This window comes from Nestor notabilis, unplaced genomic scaffold, assembly GCF_000696875.1.
Source record: "Nestor notabilis isolate BGI_N333 unplaced genomic scaffold, ASM69687v1 scaffold24009, whole genome shotgun sequence".
NCBI lineage: Eukaryota > Metazoa > Chordata > Aves > Psittaciformes > Psittacidae > Nestor > Nestor notabilis.
In genome coordinates, this window is record NW_009942674.1 from 4,479 (window position 1) to 17,115 (window position 12,637).

A 12,637-nucleotide genomic window follows, 5' to 3' on the forward strand; every position below is an offset into this window, starting at 1 on the left:
TCCTGGCTTCACACTGAATGTGCTTGTTGTTTTGTTTGTTTTTAATGAAATGTTTATTTTATTTAGTTTGAATTTTTGGCATACTTACATAACTGTGGATAAAATACATTCAAACTATGATCAGCCTACCTTTAATTTAAAATGATATTGGTTAGGTTCTTTTTCTATATTCAGTGAGCTGTGACTCAGTGAATAGCTCTGTAATAAATATCTGAAAAATACTCGATATCTTTTTTTTGTTGTTGTTCTGTAAAAACTGAGGAGCATGTTTCAAAATATAATAAAAGCCCTTTTTTTCCCCTTCTTCCTAGCAAGAAAAACTTCCTTTTTTTTTCCTGGTTTGTACTTCTCTTCTGCATCTTGGTTCAAGTTGCTCAGAAAATGGATTCTTGGTTCTCAGCTGGCAGAGACCTGGCCATTTGTGTTGGCATTTTCACCTGTGGTAGTGCTGCTACGTCCTCAAGGCTGCCCAAGCTGTGTTAGTAGACAAGTGCATCTTATGCTGTGATGATGGAGGCCTCTTGTTGCTTTTCATATGATACAGTAGTTTAAAACAAGGAGCCAGCAAAGCCATCTTTTTATATCTTTTAGGTTTAATTTTGAGCAAAGGTTGATGGAGATTTAATAAATATTTCCTGGTATTAAACAACAGGATGTTGTCTAGGAAATTCATACTCCTTATATTTTAAAGGAGAACAGAGTCAGGAGCACTAGGACTTGGTTTCTTGGGTAAAATTTCCAAGAGCCAGTTTGCAAGTAACAGCAATTACAACTTAGTTTTATCTTTTGCTGGCAGGAAAAAGGAAGGCTTCCAGCATTTTGCATAAGGTGTCAGTGATAGTGCCTCTGTACTTCCTCTGATGAATTCTGGTGTGGTCCACTGTAACAAGGTACTAAAGCTTGTGGTAGAAAAGAGATTCGAATTGCATTTACTTTTTGCTTCTCTCTACTTACTTTAACTGTAACAGATATATCAGTGTGGAAATTTCAAAGTCTTTAGTCTTTGAAAGGCTGTAGCCGGTTTGGAAATCTCCTGTGGATGTTCTGGTGCCCTAGGAAAATGTGTGGCTTTACTTGAAGAACAGGCTTATGATGCAAAGCTTGAAGGTCCAGCATTCTTGAGCTGCAATGGAAAATACATGTTTGTAATGGATAGCATCAAATACCCCTCAAAATAAAGGTGATCTTTGTTCAATTTGAACCACCACCATATTGTCTTCTGTGTTCCATTACTGAGCAGTCTATTTTCTTGGATTAGTCTCTTTGAAGGAAGTGAGGTAACTTTGTAAGGCCAGAAGACAGACCTATGATTTGATTTAGGAAGGATGTTATGCCCTTGAAAATGAGATGTTTATTTGACACAAAGGTTGTATGTTGAGATGAGTTGTTCACATTCAGTTTTGTGCAGGCTATTTAAGGAGCTCATTAAAATGATTTTGCTTCATTGTATCCATGATTTCATTGAAAGAATTAATTGTCTGAAAACAGGGAATTTTTACTGGAAAAAAAGAAACTCTGTTCTCCATGTGTCACATCCTTTATAAACATTGAAGACTGGGTATTGAATACTTGAAGACAATAATGCTCTGACTGAGAAGTGCTTTGGGAATTCTAATGCCAGGATTAGCATAAAATAAAAACCAAAATGGAATGTAGTACTTGTAAATATACTTTCTTTGGCTTCTTCTCTACACATCCCTACCCATTCTCTTAAAGAGAAGTCAATAAAATTGTATTGAACATCAGATTAAGGAACTTTAGTTCATCATTCATGCTGCATGTAATTTTGATCTTAATTTAAGATTACTACTTTGTAAATTTCATCTGAAGACTAGGGCAATGCAAGTCTTACATTGAAAGTCTTAACTGCACTGTCTCTACCTTTTGGCATAGAGGAATTATATACTATTTTTTGGACCAGATGAAAAAAATTAGAGAAAACACTCAAACTAAAATGTTCTGTATTTCCATAGAAGAAAACATCTTCTGTTTGCAAATGACTGCTGCTTTTGTATAGAACTGTAGCAGATGCCATATCAATATACAAAAAAAGCTTTGTAGGAAGAATAAAAAAATCTGTGTTATTTGGTCAAAAATGGTGGTGACAGCTCAGGAAGTGGTATTTTTTTCATTTTTGTCTTTGTTTTCTTCTATATAGGTAGTGAGATTGTGCTGAATTGTGGCTGTGAGATGTCTTTTAAATTAGATTAAACATTGAAACAAAACCTCCACGATTTGAAATCCCAGTGCACGACAGAGGAGAATCTGTTAGCTATATTGGTTTCTATGACACAGCCAAAGTACTGTGTATTAAGCACTTGTAATTTAAAAATGTGTGTGTCTCCTCATTTATTCTGTAAAGATTTGGATATTTGGCCTATGAAGATGTAACATATGTAACAAACATTTTGCTTTTGAAGATCTTAAAAACATGTTTAACTTCCTTTGGATACTTGGAAAACTATTGAAGAAAAGTGTTATGTTAAAGACTTAGCTTCTATTTCCAGCAGAATTACAGAGTTTAGCATTTTCTGTTCAAAAATATTGAAGCCACAAGAAGTTTCTTTCCAAAACTTGGGAACAGCAGTGTGCTAGAAAGAACCTTAAAATGCATTAGGTAATGTATGACTGTCTCCAAGCAGAAGAATTTGTTAACCTGAAGCTAATGTGGCAAATTAATTTTTGGTCATATCCTTTAAGAATCTGTTCAGCTATAGTTGATTTATATGAACATTAACAAAAGATTTATGCCACAAAAAGTCAACCCACTTTTGAGTTAGAACAGCTTCATTCTGAACATCAACTATGATGTTAAGAGAGTGCTGTTTGACAGAACCAGGTTTTAAACTATGGAAATACTGAAGATTTGATGCTGTCAGCTTAGCTGGGCTTGATCCTGTGCTCTGGTATTCTGCTGTGTTGTACCTGGTGATACCACTGGTGCCTATATAAATCCTTTATGGTTTATTTATGCAGTACATTATGTGGTTATGTGTCATTGCACTTCAGATATTTGTTACTTGTAAAAACGTTATCAGAATCTTTAAGAAGTAAAGGCAGAAGTAAGATCGCGACAACTTCCATCTTGCATTGATTTTAGTCTTGTTGGTCCGTGAATAAGGTAGTTCAAGAGCTGTTCTTCCCCACTTCTGCTGCTCTATGGGTTTGACAGCATTACGTTGATATCAAAAGGCTTACTCAGTCACAGTAATAAGTAGGAGGTAGACTTAAGCATATGCTTAAGCTGCCATGGCTACAGAGGGTTACTTGTTAAATCTAGAATGCGTTTTTAGTTACCAATTCATTTGATCAAATTCCAGATGTTGATTCTTTGCTCTGGGTGATGATCCCTATGCCAGACTAAGGTTTGATCTAAGATTAACTTTGCAAAAAGAAACCTATTTAGCCTTACGTGGTCGCTGGTACTGCACACACTTGGTGTACAGCTGATGCCTTCTCTGATGCACTGGTTCCTGTATTAATACCAACTGTAGGCTAGCCCTTATTGTAGTGGCTTTGATGTGAGCAGAGGTGAATTGGTTTATGTAGGCTGAGGATTAGGACTGCTCACATTTGTGACCAGTTTGTTGCTTTGCCTTTGTCCTCCTGTCCTGTGGCAAATCTGAGAAGGGGCTTTCAGGAGAGAAGCTTACAACAGAGGAAGCATTATAGGCTTCTTTTGCCTAGAGGAGGCTTTTGGTGCGCTGAATGCATTCTTCAAGTAGTGATAGTCACTTGTGCAGTAAATCCATGCAGGAAGCTAAGGTCTGCGCAGAGCTCTCTCTGGGTGTGAGGCACTACTCGCACGAAAAGGAAGCTGAGACATATGTTACTGAGACACAGCTGTGTTATCTAAACAAAGATCACAGTGGGGAGAAACAGAGACATGGTTCAGTGTTGTGGTCTAGATCTTGTCTAAGATGTGGAGAACTGGCCAACAGCTCAGCAAATCACTGACTGTGGTCCCAGCGAAAAGTGGTGATAGTAGCCATTAGTATCTACCTCAGGAGATGTGCTCTTGTCCTAAACGCAACTTTAAGAGAGAACTTAAAGAAACTGAGGGCAATTTAATTCCTTAGGTTAATTAATGCTGGGTGAATTTAGAGAGACAACAGCAACTGCCTCATAGTTGTTTTCTTTCACAGAGAATTCTTTCTGGGTTATGGTATCATGCAGGTGCAAGCTCCCATGTAGTGACATTTTGACACAGTTTATATGGAGGTGGGCCAAAGGCAAACTTAACTCTGGGAAGCATACAGGGGGAGATTGTTTTCATGAAAACTCAGATGTGAGATAGAGATGAATCTGGCAAAGACGTATCATTAATTGTTGCTAGACCTAACTTGTGCTGTGCAGCCGAATAGCTATTGCCTTGGTAATACTTGTTATTGGTTGTGGTGATAGATGTGTTGACTTCATTAGGAGTGCTATCTGTAAATGAAGCAGAGTGCATCCCGGATTTGCGTGCTATGTTTGTCATGAAATGAAGGTGGAGATAAGCGTCTCCATTTACTGTTGATTTGGAGAACTGGAGGAATTAGGCAAGAAGGCTGCAGCATAAGGCCCCTTTGCATATTTGTATAAGATATGTGACTATTTTAATTTCATACTGAAATTACTGGCAGTACTCATGAGATTTGTTTTGTAGTTTTCAGAACTAGTTTGTAGTTGTGACTACAAAGAGTTTACAAAGATAAAAATAGATACATTTTTTTCTTTCACTAAGCACTTGCAAAAGTCCTGATTGGTGCAATAGACATGAGCTAAAGACAAGGTTGGGTGTCAGAACTGGGATTGTGATCTGAGATTTTTGGTAGAGCACAGAGCAGGATGGACTTCTGTTGGAGAGTTAGTGAACAGTTGTAGAGAAGTAAGGCTAAGCCTGCAGATACCGTATGCAAATAATCAGCCATCTCTTTTGAGGTGTGCAGGTGGCTAGTGGAGATGAGCTGAATCTGTGCTGGTGTGGCAGAAAAGGCGTGTTCTCAGACTGCTGATATCTGCATGTGACAGCCTGGAAGCATCCACCTCCAGTGACTACTGTGTGTTTGGCTTGCAGTTTCTGTCAGAGGTTGATTGATGTGATAGTTCTTGAAGGTTTCAGTCAAATTACAGGATGGCTTTAAATGGGCATGAAGCATGTCAGAAGGAGGTATGCTGTGGAGCTACCACTCCTCTAATTATTAATATGTCTTGAATGTATGAATTTTTGCTGATGGAGAAATCCCTAATTATCCTGATACAACCTTTGATAGTGAAAATTTCTAATGGAGGTATTGGTTCACTGCTGGTCAGGTTCTCTGATAAATCACATGGTCTGAGAGGAGAGTATCCTTTAAAGAAGATGGAGAATTGGTTTGAGATTGCAAATTGTCTTGTACAGCAGAGGAAGAACTGCTGTTCTTGACCTGGCCATGCAAAGGAAGAGTGGTCAGGTCTCAGTGGTGGGCTGGGAACCTGCTGTGGAGGTCCAGCAAGGCAAAGGACCCACAGCTGCTACATGCAAACACTTAAGGATGGATTTGTGACATCCATCACTGAAGTAATTGCTTGATACTTCCCAAGTTATATAAATAAAACTTTACTGCAGTTAAACAGTATAATTTTCATCTGATCTTTTTTTCTGTATCCCAAACAGTACTCATAAGCCTTTTCAGGGTAAGCTTGCACTTCAAAGGCTTCATCCTCCTCTGCTATTAATTGCTGTTAGTGTTTTTGAATACACTGACAATATGCTGACTTAAACCATCTGAAAATATAGACCTGATTGTTTTACATCTAATTGTGATAGTTTCTATCATGGTTTAGTGAACAAATTTAAATAATAATATATAAGAATCAAAAAAACCCCCACAGGTAGAAAAGCAATATCTGTATCTTCTGGAGGGCTTTTGTGATCTAGAGGTGGTTATTCTCTTGTTATTTAGGTATAGCTAGCTTGGTGTAAGTTTGGTCAGTACTTTGGAGAGACCTACAATTGAAAACCTGTTCAATGTATGCAACAACTGTGCGTGCAATTCCTTATAGGCCTTCCATAAATTATTGTTAAGCAGAAAAGCCTTTTTTTTACTTCCATAGTTAATTAGTTCAACTAATTTGAGTATATTTTCCCAGTTTAATACTTTATTACTTTGTCCTCAAAAATAAGTGTATTTCTTTATCATGTACTTGAATAGTTTTTTGGTACCCTGTATTATCTGTATCAACGTTGCAATTACTCAATCTTGTCAGAAAGTACTTACAATTGTGGTCATGGCCTCATTAGGTAACTAAACAAAAAACTGGATACTTGGATCTCCAGCAAATTGAGGTTTAAATCGTAATGCAAAGCATGTAGATAAACATTTAGTATTTAATCATCTGTTAAAATGAAATGCATTTCCAATTCTCAATCACTTCATATCAAAATGAAAAGGTAATAAATGTCCAGATTTGGTCCCCATCCCTCTTATAATCTGTGTGGTAGCATCAGTTTTCTAGTGGTGACATCTTTTTGGGAGCAGGAAGGTCATGCTGGGCAGTTGAGCAAAAGCTTTGAGTAACTGGATTTGGATGGTTAGGGTTTGTACTCAAAGGTGCAGTCCTTCTCTGCCCTGCTGTTTCATGACTTCTCTCCCACCTCTTCATCTCCCACTCCCAACTGGGAAATGAATTTTTTAAGAGGATATTTTAGGAATGATGGGAACTAAACTTAGAGCATATTCTTTTAGAACATGACTTTATTTGTGTTTTCACTGCTTAGCAGGTAGTCTAAGCAGAGAAAGGAAAGAAAGCTTCATACTTAAAATGTCTGGAATTTATGTTGGCTTTGTTTTGCTTGTTGTTTTAGCCATGGTCATTTCTTCCTTGGAGCTTTTAAACTTGGGAAACTGGATTTTTATTCCAGAAAGAGTTGGACATTCCATGACCAGTTCCCTGAGAGCTGTTAGTGTTTCATGGTCTAAATATGCTTCCACAAACAAAGGTTAGGCTTGTCTGCCCAGGTTTAAGGATGTAGCAGATTACTTGATTACAAAAAAACTCTTGAAGCTAGTGCTCACTCATACGATGCTCATCACAGTAAGAGCCTTGTAGCCAAGTGCCTAGAAGTTGGTTTGATTTTTAGATGTCGTAAGTTTAGACACCATGATGAAAATGTAGCTTTGTATCTTTCATTGTATCTGTCTGCCATTTGTTATATTGCTTTTTTTCACTTGAGTCTTTACCTTTTGGTTGTGCATGAAATACTAATAACAACTCTTTTGTTTTATAGGTACTAAGCCAAATGATCTGCAATTTATAATATCAATGTTAAGAATGGATGGGGAGGAAAATAAGAAGAGAGATGTTGTTGATGAGAGTTTACAAACTGATTTGACAGAAGAATCCCAGAGAAATACATCAGGAGAAAATGCTGGATGTGACTCTTCGTCTCAGCAGAAAACAAAGCTTATATCAGATGAAGTGTTCAGGGACCTTGACAAGAAAAGAAAAGAGAATGGCACAAACAAAAGGGCACTGTCAGGATCACCAAACCCAGATGCTGTTGAAGCAGAGAAACATGAAAATGCCTCCCGAAAAAGAAAGCAGAGTTCTTCAGAAGACATGAAAGATAGTGAAAGAAAATTGCACAAAGTTGTAGCTGGAGAAGTGGGTAGTATGGTAGCTGGAGCTGTAAAGACGGAAGGAGTCACCAGTTGTCTTGGTGATGAAATACTTCATTCAAATTTCCCGTGCCTACTTTGTGATTTCAAATGTGCTGATGGTGCCATATTGAAAAGTCACAAGGAAAATAAACATTCGCAAGAGGTGCCAGCTGCTGTTCATGATAAGTTATGTTCTTCAGAAGAAGTCAGTGTTGGCTATACAGTTGGAAACATAGACAGAATGAGTGATCAGTGTTTACCTTCCTGCTCTGATATGGAAGACAATAAACAAGAAATTTCCTCTAAACTATCCAAAGAGCAAACATACGCTCACTGTAGTTGCAAAGCTGAATGTAGTTCAACATTACATATGCACGTCAAGCAAGATCATGAGAAATCCAAGATGTTTTGTTGTGAACTTTGTGGTTTTCAGAGTGCTGAGGAGAATCTCCTAAATTCTCATTTCCTTGGCAAGACTCACCTTCGGCGTCAAAATCTTGCTTCACGGGGAGGATTTGTACAGATATTGACAAAAAGAGCCTTTAAAAAACAACGATCTACTGCAACCAAAGAGAGGAATATCAGAGCAAAACCTGGGACCAGTAAATTAAGGGCAAGAGCTGCTGATGCAAAAGAATTAAGTGTTTGCAGTGCACTGGAAGGCTCAAAAGTAAGCTTGTCTAAACAAAATGATGGCACTGAACTGGTAGAAATGACACCATCTTTAAATGTTCCCACTGAAAAAGCAGATACTATGACAGAAGAAACATTGCTTTCTTCTGCTGTAGAAGGAAATTATGAAGTCTGTACTGAAAAAACAGAAATACCAGAACCCTCAGAAAGTATCTTGCAGAAAACAGAACTGCCTCCAACTACCAAAAAGCTAGTTAGCAGTTTAAACTTGACAAGGAGATTTGATAGACCGGAATGTAAAAGAAACATTGTCTTGTTAAAGTCTTCATTTGGACAGAGTAGGTCTGTTAAATTCAAAAGGCAAGTTAAAAGAAGGTACAGCTTGTTGGGAAATTGTAAGAGAGGGAAGTATGAAACTCAGAGACTACACATGAAGCATATCCCCAGCACAGAGTTTAAATCTGGTGATTCAAGCCCTATGTCACAAACAGAGTTAGAAACAGATGTTAGAGGTAAAGGTAATAATACTTCAGAAATTCAAGATCTTACTGAAGATAAGACAAATACCCTTTCTTCCAGCACTACAGGTACTAAAGATTGTGATGTTAACCTTACTGCTGATCATAGTGTCCTTCATACTTGCACTGATTGTGGTCATGTTTTTCAGAACAGAGAAAGTTTAGAAATTCATGTTGAAAAGCTTCATACAAAAAGGATCCAGTTTCATTGTCAGATGTGTAGTTATTCCTCTGGAGTCAGGGAAGACATGAAACAACACTGTCAGGACAATAAACACCAGATGGGTGGTTGTAGCTTTAATTGTCAACTCTGCTCATTTACCAGCTTGAACGTGATCAGCCTTCAAAGCCACATGAGTGAAGTGCATAATATGTCCCATAGTTGCCCAACTTGCATTCTTTTTTTTCAAATGGAAGAAGAGCTGATAAGTCATCAGAAAAATGAGAAACATGATGGTTCAGTCTTTCAGCAAGCCACTCCATTGGGTAACAGTGATCAGACCTTGCAAGTGGCAACTTATGCAGACTCGGTATCAAACAATAGCCAAAATCTTGCAAAGGAAATGGAAATATCAATGAAAGCAAAACCTCCGGACTCTTCCTTCATAAACCATAAAAATGAACTAAAGCATTCTGTTCTGAATAAAACCCAATTTCAATGCAAAAAGTGTTTTTATAAGACAAGATCTTCCACGGTTCTTACAAGGCACATAAAACTCCGACATGCACAGGAGTATCACTTCCTTTGCAAAGCATGTAATCTCTACTCACTGAGTAGGGAAGGAATGGAGAAGCATATCAAAAGAAGCAAGCACCTTGAAAATGCCAGGAAAAACAACATTGGACTACGTTTTGAAGAATGTATTGAAAAGGTTTGTGTTGGCATTGGTGGTATTAAAACAGTAGTGGATCCTTCCATTTCTGGGAGTGAGAATACAGAGTTAGATAAAGAAATTATACATGTTTCATCCTCTTCTGTGGAAAACATACCAAGAAGCAAGGAATTCATTCCACTTGATCAAAGGATTGCTGAAAATGAATTGGTTTTAGCTAATGCACCCAAAAGAGGGAAACCCAAAGGCACTATTTCTAGGACATGTAGCCATTGTGGTCTTTTGGCCTCCAGTGTTACAAATTTGACTGTTCACATCAGACGAAAGCACAGTCATCAGTACAGCTATTTGTGTAAGGTTTGCAATTATTACACTGTAACCAAAGGAGACATGGAACGCCATTGTGCAACCAAAAAACACAAAAGTCGTGTTGAAATAGAAGGACCTGGAAAACAGAACTCAGACATCATTGTTAGCCCTGAAGGAGGTAATTTTGAATCCACGAGTAAGAAGATTAACAGCCCCATGACTGCCTTGTATGAACATGTTGAGGATGGTAGCCAGCCATCAGATTTGGAAAATTCTGTCTTAGACAATCAGGAAGTTGAACAAGGAGATGCTGAGCTAAAAGTTATAAATGCCAGTAGGCTGCCAGATTTGGAGCATACTAGCAATCCATTAAACATAAACCAACATGTGTTTCTGGAACCAGCGAGGGTTACACAAGATGGTGACCCATGCCTCCAGAGAAGAGCATTGGGTGCAGGTGACAATAAGTGTGTCCACTGCTGCTTTGTTGCTCATTCTTCTTCTTCTTTAGAGTTGCATGTGAAGCGAAAACATACAAAACAATTTGAATACTACTGCATGGCTTGTGACTACTATGCTGTTACTCGCAGAGAGATGATTAGGCATGCAGCAACAGAGAAACATAAAATTAGAAGAGAATCTTATGTTTATTCTTCTGGGGAGGAAGCAAACACAGCAAATATCACTAAAGAAGGCACTGCTTTGTCTCAAGAGGAGCACCATCACAGTGCAGGAGAATCAAAAACTGGTTTAGGGGAAACAAAATGTGTCAGTGATGCAGCAGAAGGTGATCATATAAGTAAAAGCTTAACTGAGTGTACCGTCTTAGATGAAAATGCATCTTCAGGAATAAAAAAAGCCTCAAGGTGGCAGTTCTGAAAATACAGTAGAAGGTGAACTTGAAGAGATGTCTAAAAATGGAGGAGAAAACCATCTTTGTGAAGGATTCCAGCAAACTCCTCAGAAAGATAAAGTTGTTAAACTTGACAAGGAAGTATCAGTTAAAGAAACAGGTACTTTTGAGTTGCAGCAAAGTAGGCATGGTCAGGAGCCGCTCAACTCAGATGATGATTGCACTGCAGAAAATCAAAATAGATCAAGCAGCACAAACTTGAATTCAGGAAAAGGCGAGGAGAGCTTGGAAGCAAATAGAGAAAACCCTGAAGTAGAATGTAGAAACACAGACATTCTCAAAGAAATACCACTGAAAAAAAATAGCCCACTTATGCTAACTCTTCCAGAAACAAGTAGTGCAGTAGAGCAATCAAATTTTGCTGGAAACATTGGAGAAATGGTACAAAATATACGTAGTTTAGAGGGTGACAGAAGTTTCAAAGAGGATCCTACTGGGGAAGAGGAAGAAGCCCTTATGGAAGCACAACATGAGGCAGAAGTAACTATAAATAACAATGCTTGGGAGGCAGATGGCTCAACAGCTGAGGGCATGCAAGAAAGTAGTAATGAGGCTTTAGGAACAGTTATCAGTGCTGATGATAAAGGAAAGGCAATGCAAAATTTTGGCAAGTTTGATTCTTCTATAGTGAGGTTAAAAAGCCATCAAGATGGAGAGGTCACTGACCATTCTGCTGAAGGACAGATGTCAAGTGGAGTGAAGGCTAGAGAGCTCACAGTGAAAGCAGACCCTTCACCAAGTGGTGGGAAAAAGAAGTCAGAAGGAATTTCCCTGGGGGAATTGACACGTATTCGCTGTGATGACTGTGGTTTTCTAGCAGATGGTTTGAGCGGACTAAATGTTCACATAGCCATGAAACATCCTTCAAAAGAAAAACATTTTCATTGTTTACTCTGTGGAAAATCATTTTATACAGAGAGCAACCTTCACCAGCACTTGGCCAGTGCCGGGCACATGCGAAATGAGCAGGCAAGTGTGGAGGAGCTGCCTGAAGGAGGTGCTACCTTTAAGTGTGTGAAGTGCACGGAGCCCTTCGATTCGGAGCAGAGCTTGTTTCTCCACATCAAAGAGCAACATGAAGAATTGTTGCGGGAAGTGAATAAGTACATTGTGGAAGACACTGAGCAAATAAACAGGGAGAGGGAAGAGAACCAAGGCAATATCTGCAAGTATTGTGGGAAGATGTGTAGAAGTAGCAATTCCATGGCCTTCCTAGCTCACATCCGTACCCATACAGGTATGGAAATGCTCTCTTTGCAAGTGGTCCCTTTCAAGCAGAGTGAATTATACCATTGGTCTTTTCTGTTTGTTAATCTCTGTAACATTTCTTGTGAACTGGCATGCATACCACTTGATGACCCCCAGTGAAATTCAAAATTACCTAAAGGGATATGAAAGTACAGTGAACAAAGGTCAGAAAATATAAGACTATTGTAAGTGCAGTCACCCGTCTGCTTTTTATTTCATATAGAGAGATTTGGTTTCCTTTAATCTAAACCGTAACCATTAACTGGTTCTTAAATGTATACAATGAAGCAGTGGTGGTTTGAGAGAACAATTAGGTGTTCTTTCTAACTTCCTTTTCCTTGCAGTTGTTTAATATCCAAATTGTTTATTTCATTTCAATTCAGTGATACTTTCAGCATTACATAATGCTTCAGGATAGACATCTGATATTACATCATTACTAAGTAAATACCAGTAAGAAGCAGCAAGAGGGTTTTTTTATAGAAGTTATGGGTATTTGAATTGGTCAGCCTTTTTGGAAGGTAGTGTGTAATGCTGATGTGGTGCCCAGGGATGTAG

At 38.4% G+C, this 12,637-nt stretch overlaps 1 pseudogene; it reads left to right on the forward strand.

Moving 5' to 3' along the window:
* Positions 1-7,296: 7,296 nt before the first annotated feature.
* Positions 7,297-12,257, forward strand: LOC104400816 (annotated as a pseudogene).
* The last annotated feature ends 380 nt before the right edge of the window (positions 12,258-12,637 follow it).